General features: G+C 43.3%; 1 long non-coding RNA gene across 1 annotated transcript in view; it reads left to right on the top strand.

Moving 5' to 3' along the window:
* The first annotated feature begins 209 nt into the window (after positions 1-209).
* The window catches only part of LOC123001333 (uncharacterized), a 51,024-nt gene continuing 38,818 nt past the window's right edge, over positions 210-12,415 (top strand). The window contains exon 1 of the long non-coding RNA XR_006410130.2: positions 210-3,998. This is a non-coding gene — a long non-coding RNA (uncharacterized LOC123001333). The remainder of the gene's footprint in view (positions 3,999-12,415) is intronic.

Below are 12,415 nucleotides of genomic sequence, written 5' to 3'. Positions count from 1 at the left end.
CCAAATCTCTGGCCTCTAGGAGCTAGTGACTAATTTGGTGAGAAAATAAACATGCAAAAAATGCAATGTATATATATCTATATATATCTATATATACACACACACGTATATAAATGTGTATATATATATGCATATAAATCAGATGTTCTGAGGAATTGGTAAGTCCTATGAAGAAAAATAATAGAAATTGGAGAAAGGGGACATTTTAACTCAGGTTGTCAAGGAGGGTCTCTCTGAAGTGTGACATTTGAGAAGAAAACAGCTATTTAGAGACCTAGCCGAGAAGCATTCTAAGAAGATCTTGATGAGAGGAAGTGGGCAGCTTAGAAGGATGGAAGGAAAGCTTCTAGCTGGTGGACAGAGCAGAGGAGCAAGGGGAAGGGAAGGATTTTGGAGATAGAGGCAGGGATGTAATAACACGGGGCCTTTTGGCTACGTTAAGGAATTTGGTTTCACTTTAATGTCAGTGAGAAGCTACCGGACAGTTTTCAGTGAGGAGATGGTACAATCTGGTTTGCAGTGCAGGATGACTACTCTGGCCGTATGCGAGGAATGGACTGGAGAATAGCAAGCGTGGAAGCTGGAGGCTGCTCTTTCGTCCAGATAGGAGGCACTCGTGGCTTTGTCTAGGGTGTAGCCACAGAGATGGTCAATAGTGACGTGATTCTTACTATGTTGTAGACATTGAACCAGTTGGATTTATAGAGGTTTGGATGTGAACTGTGGAAGAAAGGAACAAGGATAACTATTTGTTTTTTGGCCCAAGGAACTAAGCGGATGGTCCTATCATTTTCTGAAAGGGAAGGACTGGGGAGGAGCAGCTATAGGGGGTGGGTGTGGAAATTAATGTTTGGCCAGTCCGAGTTCAAGGTGGTTAGTAGACATCTAAGTAAAAGTGTCTGATGGTTGGATATCTGGCTCAAGGTGGAAATCAAGGATGGAGTGATAGGTTTGGGAGTTAAGAGCCTGGAGAAGTTACACCTGTGAGACTTGATGAACTCACTTAGGCTGAGAGGGGAGATACAGAGAGCAAGAAGGTCAAGAGCAAAACTCGGGGGCTCACTAACACAGATCTGTCAGTGGATGAGGAGATTGCAAAGACATTGGGGTGGAGCTGTTACTGAGGGAGGAGGAAATCCAGGGGTAGAGCCCCAGGACCCAGGAGAAGATGATCCTTCAAGAAAGACTTCAAAATTGCCTCCTGCAGCACTTCTGAGATGCCTGGTACAAGAAGAACTGAGCATAAACTGTTGGGTTTAGCAGTATAAATGTCTTAGGTGCCTTAAGAAAAAGCCATTTTGCCAAGCAGGGGGGAGAAAATGGGAGGCAGGAAGTGGATACAGTGAGTGTGGAATTTCTCAATGAAGGCAAGCAGAGAAATGAGCAGAAGCTAGAAGGGGATGCATGGTCAAGTGAAATTGTATTATTCTTCTTACGATGGACAATATTTATGTATGATTGGAGAAGATGGAAGAGAGAGGAAGATAAAGAGGTGATGTAGGAGATGGAGATGAATTCAGTGATGCAAGGTGAAATCACTTCTATTTGACTGCATGTGTTTTCTGTCTCTGTTTTGGGGTGAGGTCATCAGGTGAGAGTGGGAAGAGGTAAGGTATACTAGGGAATGTAGCAGTCATGGCTGTTAAAATTAGATATTGACTTGCGTTTTGAAGACATAAACCAAAAGTGAGGCCAGTGAGCATTACTGAGAATTACTGGTTTGACACAGCATTAGGCAATTTCTTCTGTAAAGGGACAGGTAATAAAGCATTTCTGGTTCTGTGAACCATACAGTTTCTGTCACACTATTAACTCTGCCATGGTGGTGTGAAAACAGAAATAGACAATATGTAAGTGAATGATTGTGTCTATATTCCAATAAAACTATAAAAACAGGGCGTGGTCCACCTTTGGTCCAAGGACTGTAGTTTGCCAACTCCTGGTTGAGCTGCTTCAGGGTGCGTGTGAAGGCAGAAGATATATGGATAGTAATAGATCTTTTTTCCCCCCCAGTAAATATAATGGAGTCAGAGAGGTGCCGGGAGATTAAGGGTGTTTACAAAAGATTTAGGTAAATGTGTTGTACTATGGACTCGAAGTCAGGCAAGGGGAAGAGTGAAGACATGAGGGCCATGATGGACAATGAAAAGGGGGAAGGATCAAGAATTCCAGATCCCAGTAAGATGAGAGAATGGCAGGAATGGCAATACCAAAATTAGTGAGCAGGGAAGTGCGGAGGTAGAGGCTAGACAGAGAGGGGATCCGTGAAGTGGAGATTGTTTGGAAGTGGTAACAGCAGCGTGGAAGGAAAGATGAGTGGAGTGAAGGATGTCTAGACACTGAGAGGACGGACTGTTGCTTGGACCAGCTATGTGTATTCCAAGAATAATTATGTAAGTAGTGATGAAAAGGAGGACTAATCCAGGGCCCAAAATCTTCAATAAATGAGGAGAAGTGAGCATGAGTTAGCAGAAGTCCACAATGATGAAGAGCACTGGGGGTAAAGTCTGATGATTTGGGCTTCAGTAGAGCTGGAGTTTTTGAGGGCAGAAAGGAGGTGTTTCAGCAAAGAGAATGAAGGCTCCTGACCTTACCTCCAGGCACGGTGGTAAAAGGCCTGTGGGGAAAAAGATAGACACCCCTGAGAGGGCTACAGGATCGTTGGTGTGCACAGTGAACAAGCAAGAGGTTCTGTTAAATTAAGAAAGGGGAAGGAAACCAAAAATTCAAAGGCCAAAGCCCTTGGGGAATTTCTTGATGATGGAATATGAGTTTCAGTGATCACAGAGGCTGGTCTCTCTGGGCTGATGCTGTGGCTCTAGGGAGTACATGGTGGTGAACCCATTTCTGCATATACAGGTGTGGGTGAGTAGTGTGGCAGCCAGGAGAAACAAGTCAATGAAAGCTCGGGGCAGCCGTCTCTTCCATAATATGTAAAGGTAAATGTTTTCAGTTGTTTTTGTTCAAGGAAATATGGCAACCAAATCACACCTCTTCAGAAACTGAAATTGGGATGACTAGAATCCTGTTTAAAGAAGTACATTAAAAAAAAAACTTCATAAGAGTCTATGTGTTGAAAATTTTTATGTCTTACTAAAGACAGGGTAATTGTCTCCTCATAACAATTCTGGAAGAGGGGTTACAGGTATTCCGCCTGTATCAGAATTTTCAGCCTCGGGGTAGGGTAAGTCAGACTCGATGATGGCCGGCACTCCTGGCCACATGGAGAAAAGTTGGCTGGGTTGCTCATAGCCATGGCTCCTAGGAGTTCTCTGAGAGAAATCTGGGTCTACACAATAGAATGCACTTTAGAAGTGTCTTTGTGCTCAGGAGAGGGGCATCTGTTAGGACCTGGGCCCCGAGGCCAGTTTCTTTTTCACTGGTAGAACCAGTCCATGGTATGTCCAGTAGAATAAGGCTCCACACGAAGGGGCACTCCATGATGGGTTGCTGCTGCGTGCATCCTGGGAAATGGGAGCTGGGTTTTGTGTCCCTATGAGTGGATATGTTTTGACTTCATGTTTCCTTTGCTCACAAAAAAGAAAAGAAAAAAGAACGATGCCATATAATAAAATGATATGGGACACTTTGGGAATGGAAATTAGGCCATACTAATACAATTTTAATTATTACATTCTTCTGTTGGGCAATTGCCTTACTTGTTTTTAATTTGGGTGAGAAAATTTTTTATGAGCAATTATTATGAAATTTTATTTACTCTTTGGAGGGCTGTGAGTGAAGGCAGGATGGAACTTAAAACTATGGTTGCAAAGCCGCAGGCTGTACTGGAAACACTTGCTCCTAGACTCTGATAGAATTTGCTAAGAAGTACTAAGCTGTTTTAATTCCGTAATTTTTCCTCTGTGCCTATATGTGTGTGTTTGCTATATTTGGAAAAGACTCTGGAGTTGCACCAAAGATGACTGGGAACCGATTTAAATAATTTGGGGGAATGCCTGCAGGCACTGCAACATGGAGAAGCTTCTAGAACTGCAGAGGTAAGCAGGCTGCTCCAGCATCCTCCTGGAATGCCACATCAACAGCACAATCTTATTGGAGGGAAACAATTTTCATTTACAATTGTAACTGATGTCTGTGATTAGCTTTCTGCAAAGACTAGAGGTTGCTAATGGATTCAAAGAAATTGTCAGCTTTTTGTAGTCTGAATTTTAAAAGATGCCGGAAATCTCCAAGAAAATGTTAAGAAAATTTCATGGAAGATGTTTGAAGAATAGAGTTAGGCATGCAGGATTAAGTAGCAAAAGGATTGAAGCATTAATTCAACAGATACTTAGCATTTATTATGAATGTCTTCTTATTCTTACCTGTTTGCCAAACATCATTCTAGGAGTTGGGGCAGAGCAGTAATCAAAACAGAGAGCTATCCCTACCTTCCTGGAGCTTACGATGCATGGAGAGACAGACTGTACACTAAATAAAGGAGAGAAACAGTGTGTAGGTAAATGCTATGGAGAAAAATAAAGCTGGAAGGGTGAGGAAGGAATGCTAGGAGTGGGGAGTCCACTTTAAATAGGATGGCCAGGGAAGGTTTTTCTGAGAAAGAGTATTTCAGCAAGAACTTCAGGATGTGAGGGGGTAAGCGGTGTCTAGGAATGGTCCAGACAGAGGAAATAGCAGTTGCCAAATCTGTGACCATGGAGCCTGTCTGAATAAGCTCATTCTGGTTAAAACATGGAGAGTAAGTAGATGGTAGGCCCACAAGACTGCAAGCAGGAAGATCTGGTAAGAGACTACTGAAATTTTCCAAATGACAGTCACTAGGACGAGGGTGCTAACAAGTCAGTGTGGGAGGATGTGTCAGATTCTGGATATATTTTCAAGGAGTGCGAACCAGATTTGCTGATAGATGGGGTGTGGAAAGTGAGAGGAACAGAGGAGTTAAGGATGAGGCTAAGCCGTGGGTCTGAGCTACTCACAGGATGAACTGCCAGTGGTTGCCCTGGTAAAGGCCCCGGGAAAAGCAGGATCGCAGTTTAGGCCTGGCTAAGTTCGAGTTGCCCTTAGGCGTCCATGCAGCGAGGCGCAGTGACAACTGCAGATGTGAGTCTAGATGTTGGGGAGGTCTAGGCTGGGGCTGTGAATAGGGGCGGAGTCTAAATCCACCGTCCTGGATGAGAACAGGAACAGAGGGGTGTAGATAAAAAGCGAAGGTCGAGCCAAAGGAAGACTGGGAATTGACCGTTGTTCTTGGCCACCTGGAGGTCACTGGTGACGTTCACAAAAGTGGCAGAGGTAGAAAGCCTGGTTGCAGTGTATCTGAAAGAGAACCGGAGGAAAGAAATTAGAAGTGGCAAGTCCGTACGATTACTTTTATTAGTTTATTGTAAAGGGCAAGGAGAACACTGGGGCAATACTTGGAAGGGGACGCAGACTAAAGGAAGTTATTTAATATACCTATTTTTAATATGGTAGAAATAACATCACATTTGTGAATAATTTAGTAGCAAGAGATGTGATGACGCCGAAGAGAAGGAGGAGAATTGTCAGGCTCCATTTGTGAGTAGGTGAGTGGGGCGGGGACTGAGTGTGCAAGCCCAGGGGCTGCCTCCAGGAAGGAGTGAGAGCCCTTGGCTCCAAGTACCAGCAGGGAAGTCTTTGCGCTCTGATTCTGGGCAGTGCACGGAGGTGTTGGCCTTACTCAGGGTGGCTTCTGGTTGCTTTTGTTAGATTCGGGAAGTGCTGGAGAAGGGTACAGAAAGCATGAAGCTGGCTAAATCTGCAGACATTTAGGCTCCATCCATGAGCTGGGGTTGGACTGGATCAAATCTGAGAGGCTGTGAAACTGTGGATGGGGTTGGTCAGCCTTGGTCTCCTTTGCATCCCACACCACTTCCCCCATTGCCGTCTGGGATCCCGTCATTGATGTGGGTCCTTGTATCCCAGGTACCCAGCTTTCCTCTATTCCTAATTCACGTACTCCAGGGTTCTGAGAGAAATCCTGGGGTGGGGCAGAAGGCTGTTACCTGGAAAGCGCTCGTGTGAATAATGGGTTTATAAAGTTGTTTGTTTCTTAATTTACTGGTTGCCCTAGAGTCTGTAATATACACTTACAACTACTCTACATCCACTTCCAAGTAACATTACAGTACTTCACAGGTGGTACTTTGCCTCGCAAGAGAGTCCCAAATTCCTCCCTCCTGTCCCTTATAACATTGCTGTCATTCATTTCACTTATATGTCAGTTACAATCACCCACTGTATCCTTGCTCTTATTATTTTAAGCAAACTGCTATCTGTTAGATCAACTAAGAATAAGAAAAATAGAAAGTTTTCTTTACCTTCATTTATTCCTTTTCTAATGCTCTTTCTTTCTCTGCATGGATTCGCGTTTCCCACCTCTGTCATTTTCCTTTCTTTTGAAGAATTTCTTTTCAAATTGAATAGGCTTACTGGTGACAGATTCCCTCAATACTTGTCTGAGCAAGTAATTCTCCTTTACTATTGAAGCATGATTTCACTTCAGGATACAGAGTTCTAGCTTGGTGTTTCTCTTTCAACACTGTAAACATTTCACTCCTCTCTTGTTTGCATGGTTTATGAGGAGAAGTCCTATGTAATTCTAATGGTTGTTGCTCTGTAGGCTAATGTCCCCCGACTCCCCAGTTCTTCCCAAATTTTCTCTTTGGCTTTGATTTTCTACATTTTGTATATGAAATATGCAGCTGTAGTGTTCTATATATATATTGTGTTTAGTGTTCTCTGAACATTTGGATCTGTGGTTTGGTTTCTCTCACTAGAGTTTTAGAAAATTCTTGACCATGATATCTTCAAATGTTTCTTCTTTTCTTTCTTTGCTTCTGGTATTCCCATTATACCTGCGTTACACCTTTTATAATTGCCCCATGGTATTGGATATTCTGTTCTCTTTTCTCATTCTGGGACTTTTCTGTTGACGTATCTTCAAACTCACTGGTGCTTTTCTTGGCTGTGTCCACTCTTCTGATGAGCCCGTCAGAGGCACTAATAGTGTTTTTGATTTCTAGCACCTCCTTTCTGTTCTTCCTTACAGTTTCTATCTCTCAGCTTACATTACCCCTCTGTTCTTAAATGTTACCCACTTTTCTCATTCGAGTTCCTAGCATATTAATCATAGTCATTTTAAACTCCCAATCTGATAATTCCAAAATATCTACCACATGTGATTCTTGTTCTGATGCTTGGTTTGCACCTTCAGACTTTTTTTTTTTTAAACTTTAAGTGTTTGTTTTTGGCTTTTTAGAATGCCTTGTAGTTTTTGTTTTTGAAAGCTGAACATGTTGTATTGGGTAAAAGGAAATGAGGTAAATATGCTATTAGTATGAAGTTTATATTTATCTGGCTGGAAGTTAGGCTGTTTGTTTACTATGTGCTGTAGTTTTAGATGTCAGAGGCTCAAATTTCCTCTCATGTCCTTATTTGTGTTCGTAAATTGTTTTTGAGTTTCCCCACAGACTCTTTCTGGAACAGAACCTGAGCCTTGCTGTTCTTCTCAGCTGTAATCTGCTGTTATTATAGAGGAGCCCTGTTGGTGTGTGGTTAAGTGTGGGTGGTGTGGGGGAAAAAGAAGCCTTCTAGTATTTTATGAGAAAGTCTCAGTATTTTGATGGTCCTGTGCCACTGTGCTATGACCTTGACAAGTGCATTTCAGCTCCTTCCTTTCTCCCCTTAGGTGACACAGGAAGACTAGAGGTAGCCAAAGTTGGATATTCCCCTTCCTCTTTGCTGGTTAGGCTTGGGTAAACCCCACGTTGGTTGAGATATGCTAAAATGGTTTCCCTTGAGGGCAGACCTTTGTTAAAAGAACAGAAAGCTCTGGGGGCATTTCAAAATGATTATTTTCCTTTCTCCTGCCTGAAGCATGAAAAGACATTTCTCTGATTTTTCATCCTGGTAACCTGGTGGGGTTCCTGGAGTTAAAATTCATGAAGTTGTTCCCTACCCCATTGCCTAAAAGGTGGGCCCCTAGCAGGTTTTCTCTCAAGCTGGTCTGCACAAAGCCTCCAGAAACTAGTCAAAGTACCCTTTAAGTGTTCCTACCAGGCTCTGACTCTGGCTCCTTCCTGGTAAGACTTCTTTCTTTGTATTTGCTCATCCTCCAGATTTGGGGCAAGCAATTTGCCCCATGCCCTGCATTTTATGCTGAGTCTAAGAAGAGTTGCTGATTTTCAGTTTGTTCAGCCTTTTTCTTGTGAGGAGAGGAGCAACAACTTCCAAGCTCTTGACTATGTATTCACAGTGTCTATTCAGCTTCACTGGAAACCGGAGTGCAAAGACTTTTCAATGGGAAATGATTCAGGCCATGATAATCTAAGCCCAAAAGAAAGCAAAGAAGAGGTCAACAACAATTCACTATGTAAAAAAGAGAAGGAAGGTGGTCATTGGGATGAGAAAAGGGAAATAAGGAAGAGAAATTATCAGCTTCTGACTATGGTTTATAATTATATTTTGACCCAAGTGAAGAAGATCTCTTTTCTTCTCTAACCCTTTCATCTCTTCCTTCCCTCTCCTCTCATCTTCCTCCTTGTTGTCCTCACCTTCATCTTTGCTTCCTTTGTGTTAAGAGTATGAGAGATTTCCTCTGTGGCTTCAGGCATTCAGCCCTTGGCATTTCTCCTAGTGGGAAGGCAGCTTATCCTCTTTCAGGCTGGTTCTGGTGGCATGTCAGCCAGCCACAGAATGTTGGGATCCCCTTGACACTCACATTGGAGCTTGTGCTGTACCTTTTTCATAATGAGTCAGGAGGACTCTTCCATGACCTTTACTGTACTTTTTCTCTCTTTTTTTTAGAGAAAGCAAGCGTGAACATGGTGGGGGAGGGACAGAAGAAGAGGGAGAGAGAGAATCTCAAGCAGAGTCCCTGCTGACCAACGCAGGGCTTGATCTCATGACCTTGAGATCACAACCTGAGCTGAAATCAAGAGTCAGACACTTAACTGACTGAGCTACCCAGGTGCCCCAGTACATTTTATTTTTGTGAATAACGGAGCAACCATAGGATGGCTTAGGTCTCATGAATTGTCTCTAGAGGTCCCTACTTGAGCCCGCAACTGGAGATTATTTACTTACTTACCAAGTGTTGAAGACAACTGTTCTAGGAGGCTGGTTGGAAGCTACCAGGTATCCTCTCCACCTACCATGTTAGAGCTTTCCATTGTTTCTATATGCTATGTTTATTCTTTTGTGAATCATTTTAGTTCCTTAATTTTCATGGGGCTTTTGCTGTAGATAAAGTGAACATCTAAGCTCCTCTTTTTGGCTTCCATGGGGGACTTATGATGACTTATAGCCTAGAGAGTCAGCAGTCCAGGCTTTTGAAATAGCAATCTCAGGACTATCCTGTGTGGAGCCCAGCCCAGTGCTAGATAACAGACGAAGCCATAACAGTTTGTCCAATGACTGTAGACCTTTGCCTTATCACATTGGTCATGCTGTTACTACTGAGGTCTGCAAATGTTCTTAGAATCTCAGTTTGGAGGCAACTCTTTTGTGGGGGCTATAAACCTAAAAAAAGTTAGGTAATTATTATAATGTCTTTGGACCTCCAGAGATCCCAAGAATCTAGTTATAAGGTCAGAACTAACTGTACTTTCACTCAGCTTCAGTCTAGCCTGTTTGCTCAGAGTTTAAAGAAACCTTTAAATGCAGGGGCGCCTGGGTGGCTCAGTCATTAAGCGTCTGCCTTCGGCTCAGGGCATGATCCCGGCATTATGGGATCGAGCCCCACATCAGGCTCCTCCTCTGGGAGCCTGCTTCTTCCTCTCCCACTGCCCCTGCTTGTGTTCCCTCTCTCACTGGCTGTCTCTATCTCTGTCAAATAAATTTAAAAAATCTTAGAAAAAAAAAAAAAGAAACCTTTAAATGCAGTACAAAGCATTCAAGAGCCTTTAGAAAACAGTGAAAAACAAGGGCATGGCATTGACCTTGGGTGGAAGAGAGCTGTAGTGGATATGTCTTGCAAAGGAGTATAAAAAGAAAGGCCATTCTTGGCGTAGAAGGTATAAAGGTAGGCAAATAAGGCTCGTGAAGGGGGACAAAGCAACGCCCAGACTGATGAGAACTTGGACATCAGTTGGAGTAGAGTCATCTTCAAGGGAAGGTAGCTCAGAAGGAAAAAGGGATTGCTGTATAATCAGTATTTAGCATCTATATCTCAGGCTTAATTGGCTTTAAAAGACATTGACTTAGGAGCCAGATGGCTGGGGATTAAAACCCTGTTCTGCTGTTGACTAACTGTTTAACCTTGGGCAACTTAATCATTCTGTGCCTAGAAATATTGTAAGAATGAAATGATTTTGTAACTATAAAGCTCTTACGATACTGGCTGGTGTGTTGTCATGTTGTAAGCACTATTAAGTACATGAGTCCTATATTATGTAAGTGTGGGTTGCTCCCTCTGAATGATGATGTAAGTATGGGACACACATTGCATGTGTGTTGATGGAGAGTTTGATTCTGTCACTGAGATTTTCAGAAGTGCAGTACCCAGCAAAAATACTTTATTTGGTTTAAATAAGACCTTTGATAGGGCCTCTTATGATTTTCCAATGGACAAAATTGAAAAATACCAGTTGGAGCCAGGATGGTAAGGGGGCTGTGTTGACTGTCCACTCCATAGTTGACATTAACTGATTGAGGTCAACTTGGAGGAAGGTTTCCAGGGACTTAGTGCATCCTCCAACTCCAGCTCTCCTGCAGTACCCACTTTTTAGTGACTTTGGTGAAGATATAAAGGGCATACTCATCGGAGCTATGCAGGATGTACAGTCACATAAGATGGATTAAAGAATACTGATCCCCAAAGATATTCTTCAGGTCAAGCCCTTCTTGTCTCTCTCTGACTCCTAACATCCCTTTTCTTTCATTGGTATGCTATGCTGCTTGAGTTTTCTTGTACACGCGGTAGATTCCCATCTGTATACCCTTTCCTCATGCCATCCTTTCTTCTCACACATTTGGAGCATGCTTTTTTTTAGATGATCAGCCCTTCCTCTCTAGGGTACTTTCAAGGCTATCATGCTTTAATCAAAGCCCCAGTAACTGCCTGCAGCTCATGGAGGCTCAAGATAGACTCAGGGCTTTGTTGGTAAATCCTGGCTTTGCCTCGAATGCAGAATGGGAAAGGCCCCTGCCCCTATGGACTCAGTTGACACACATGGCTTTATTTCACACTGTGCAAGATGCTATAGCCCTCTTTAAGGAGAGGAATCTTGCCACGCCAGCGGGGACTTGCTTGTGTTCCGATTTGGTCCCGACAGTTCCTTCTGCACTATCTCCTGCATCAGCAGTGAGAAAGGGCACCTGGTTTATTAAATGGACTGCAGTGGGTAGGGAGCATATGAAATTGCTTTTGTATTCTCCCACACTGCCTTTAAATCTGTTCTGCCAACTCTCCCTTCCCCACCATAGGATCATATCAAAGAAGTCCTGCAGCCTTTCTGATCTGGTTCAGATATTAGAATAGTCTTGTCTTCAGATATTAACAAGTTGAGACCAACTTAAGTCAAAACCTCCTGCCCATATACAGGAAAGCCTGTCTGCTCTACTCAGGCCTGATTCTGCTCATTGATCAGTGTCAGGGTGGGGGCCATGGCTGTTCTTTAACTCTTCACTAGCATCGCTCTACCCTTCCCACTTTCACCGCTGCCTCTGGGTCCTCCCGGATTTGGGCACGGAGGATGGAGTTACTCATTTATTCAACAAATATTCGTCATGTTCTTAATTCATGCCAAACACTGTTCTGGGCTCTGGGTATGAACCAGCACAATAATGTCCCTCGCTTCATGGAACTTATGTTCATGTAGGCAAGGAAAAACATATTAATAAAAATATGATATATCTAAGTAAAATTGGGGCTGTGGGGAGAAGTAAAGCGGGAAAGAGGAATCAGGATTTCTGAGAATGGGTTTGCTATTTTCTATAGAGCAGACATTGAAGGACTTTCTGGTAATATGACATTTGGGAAGAGACCTAAGGGAATAAGGGAGTAAGCTCTGGGGAGATATGGGGAAGAACATCTAAGTAAAGGAGACCAAATATCCAAGGAGCCCGAGATGTGTAGTGTGGCTGGGGGAACAAGTGAGATGGAGAATAGCAGATGTTGGGGCAGAGAGGTGGTTGGAGATAGGGGCAGTCATGTTAGGCTTTTCAGGTCATGGCAGGGATGTTAGCTGTTACTTGGGTAGGTGGGGAAGCCACTGCAGAGGCATGTGTGAATGAAGGATGTGATCTGGCTTAAATTTTACTGTGACCTCTCTGGCTGCTGAGTGAATAGACTGTAGAGAGTCAAGGTCAGAAGTGGGGAGACAACTGGGGGGCAATTGCAGTCATCTAGGTGACACATGATGGTGGTTTAGCCTAGGATGGTGAATGAGGAATAGTCATATTCTGCATCTTCTGATGGTGAATACAACAGGGC

Source organism: Ursus arctos, unplaced genomic scaffold (assembly GCF_023065955.2).
Source record: "Ursus arctos isolate Adak ecotype North America unplaced genomic scaffold, UrsArc2.0 scaffold_7, whole genome shotgun sequence".
Classification (NCBI taxonomy): Eukaryota; Metazoa; Chordata; class Mammalia; order Carnivora; family Ursidae; genus Ursus; species Ursus arctos.
Note: the sequence above shows the minus strand (reverse complement) of the source record. Positions and strands in the feature narration are given on the sequence as shown.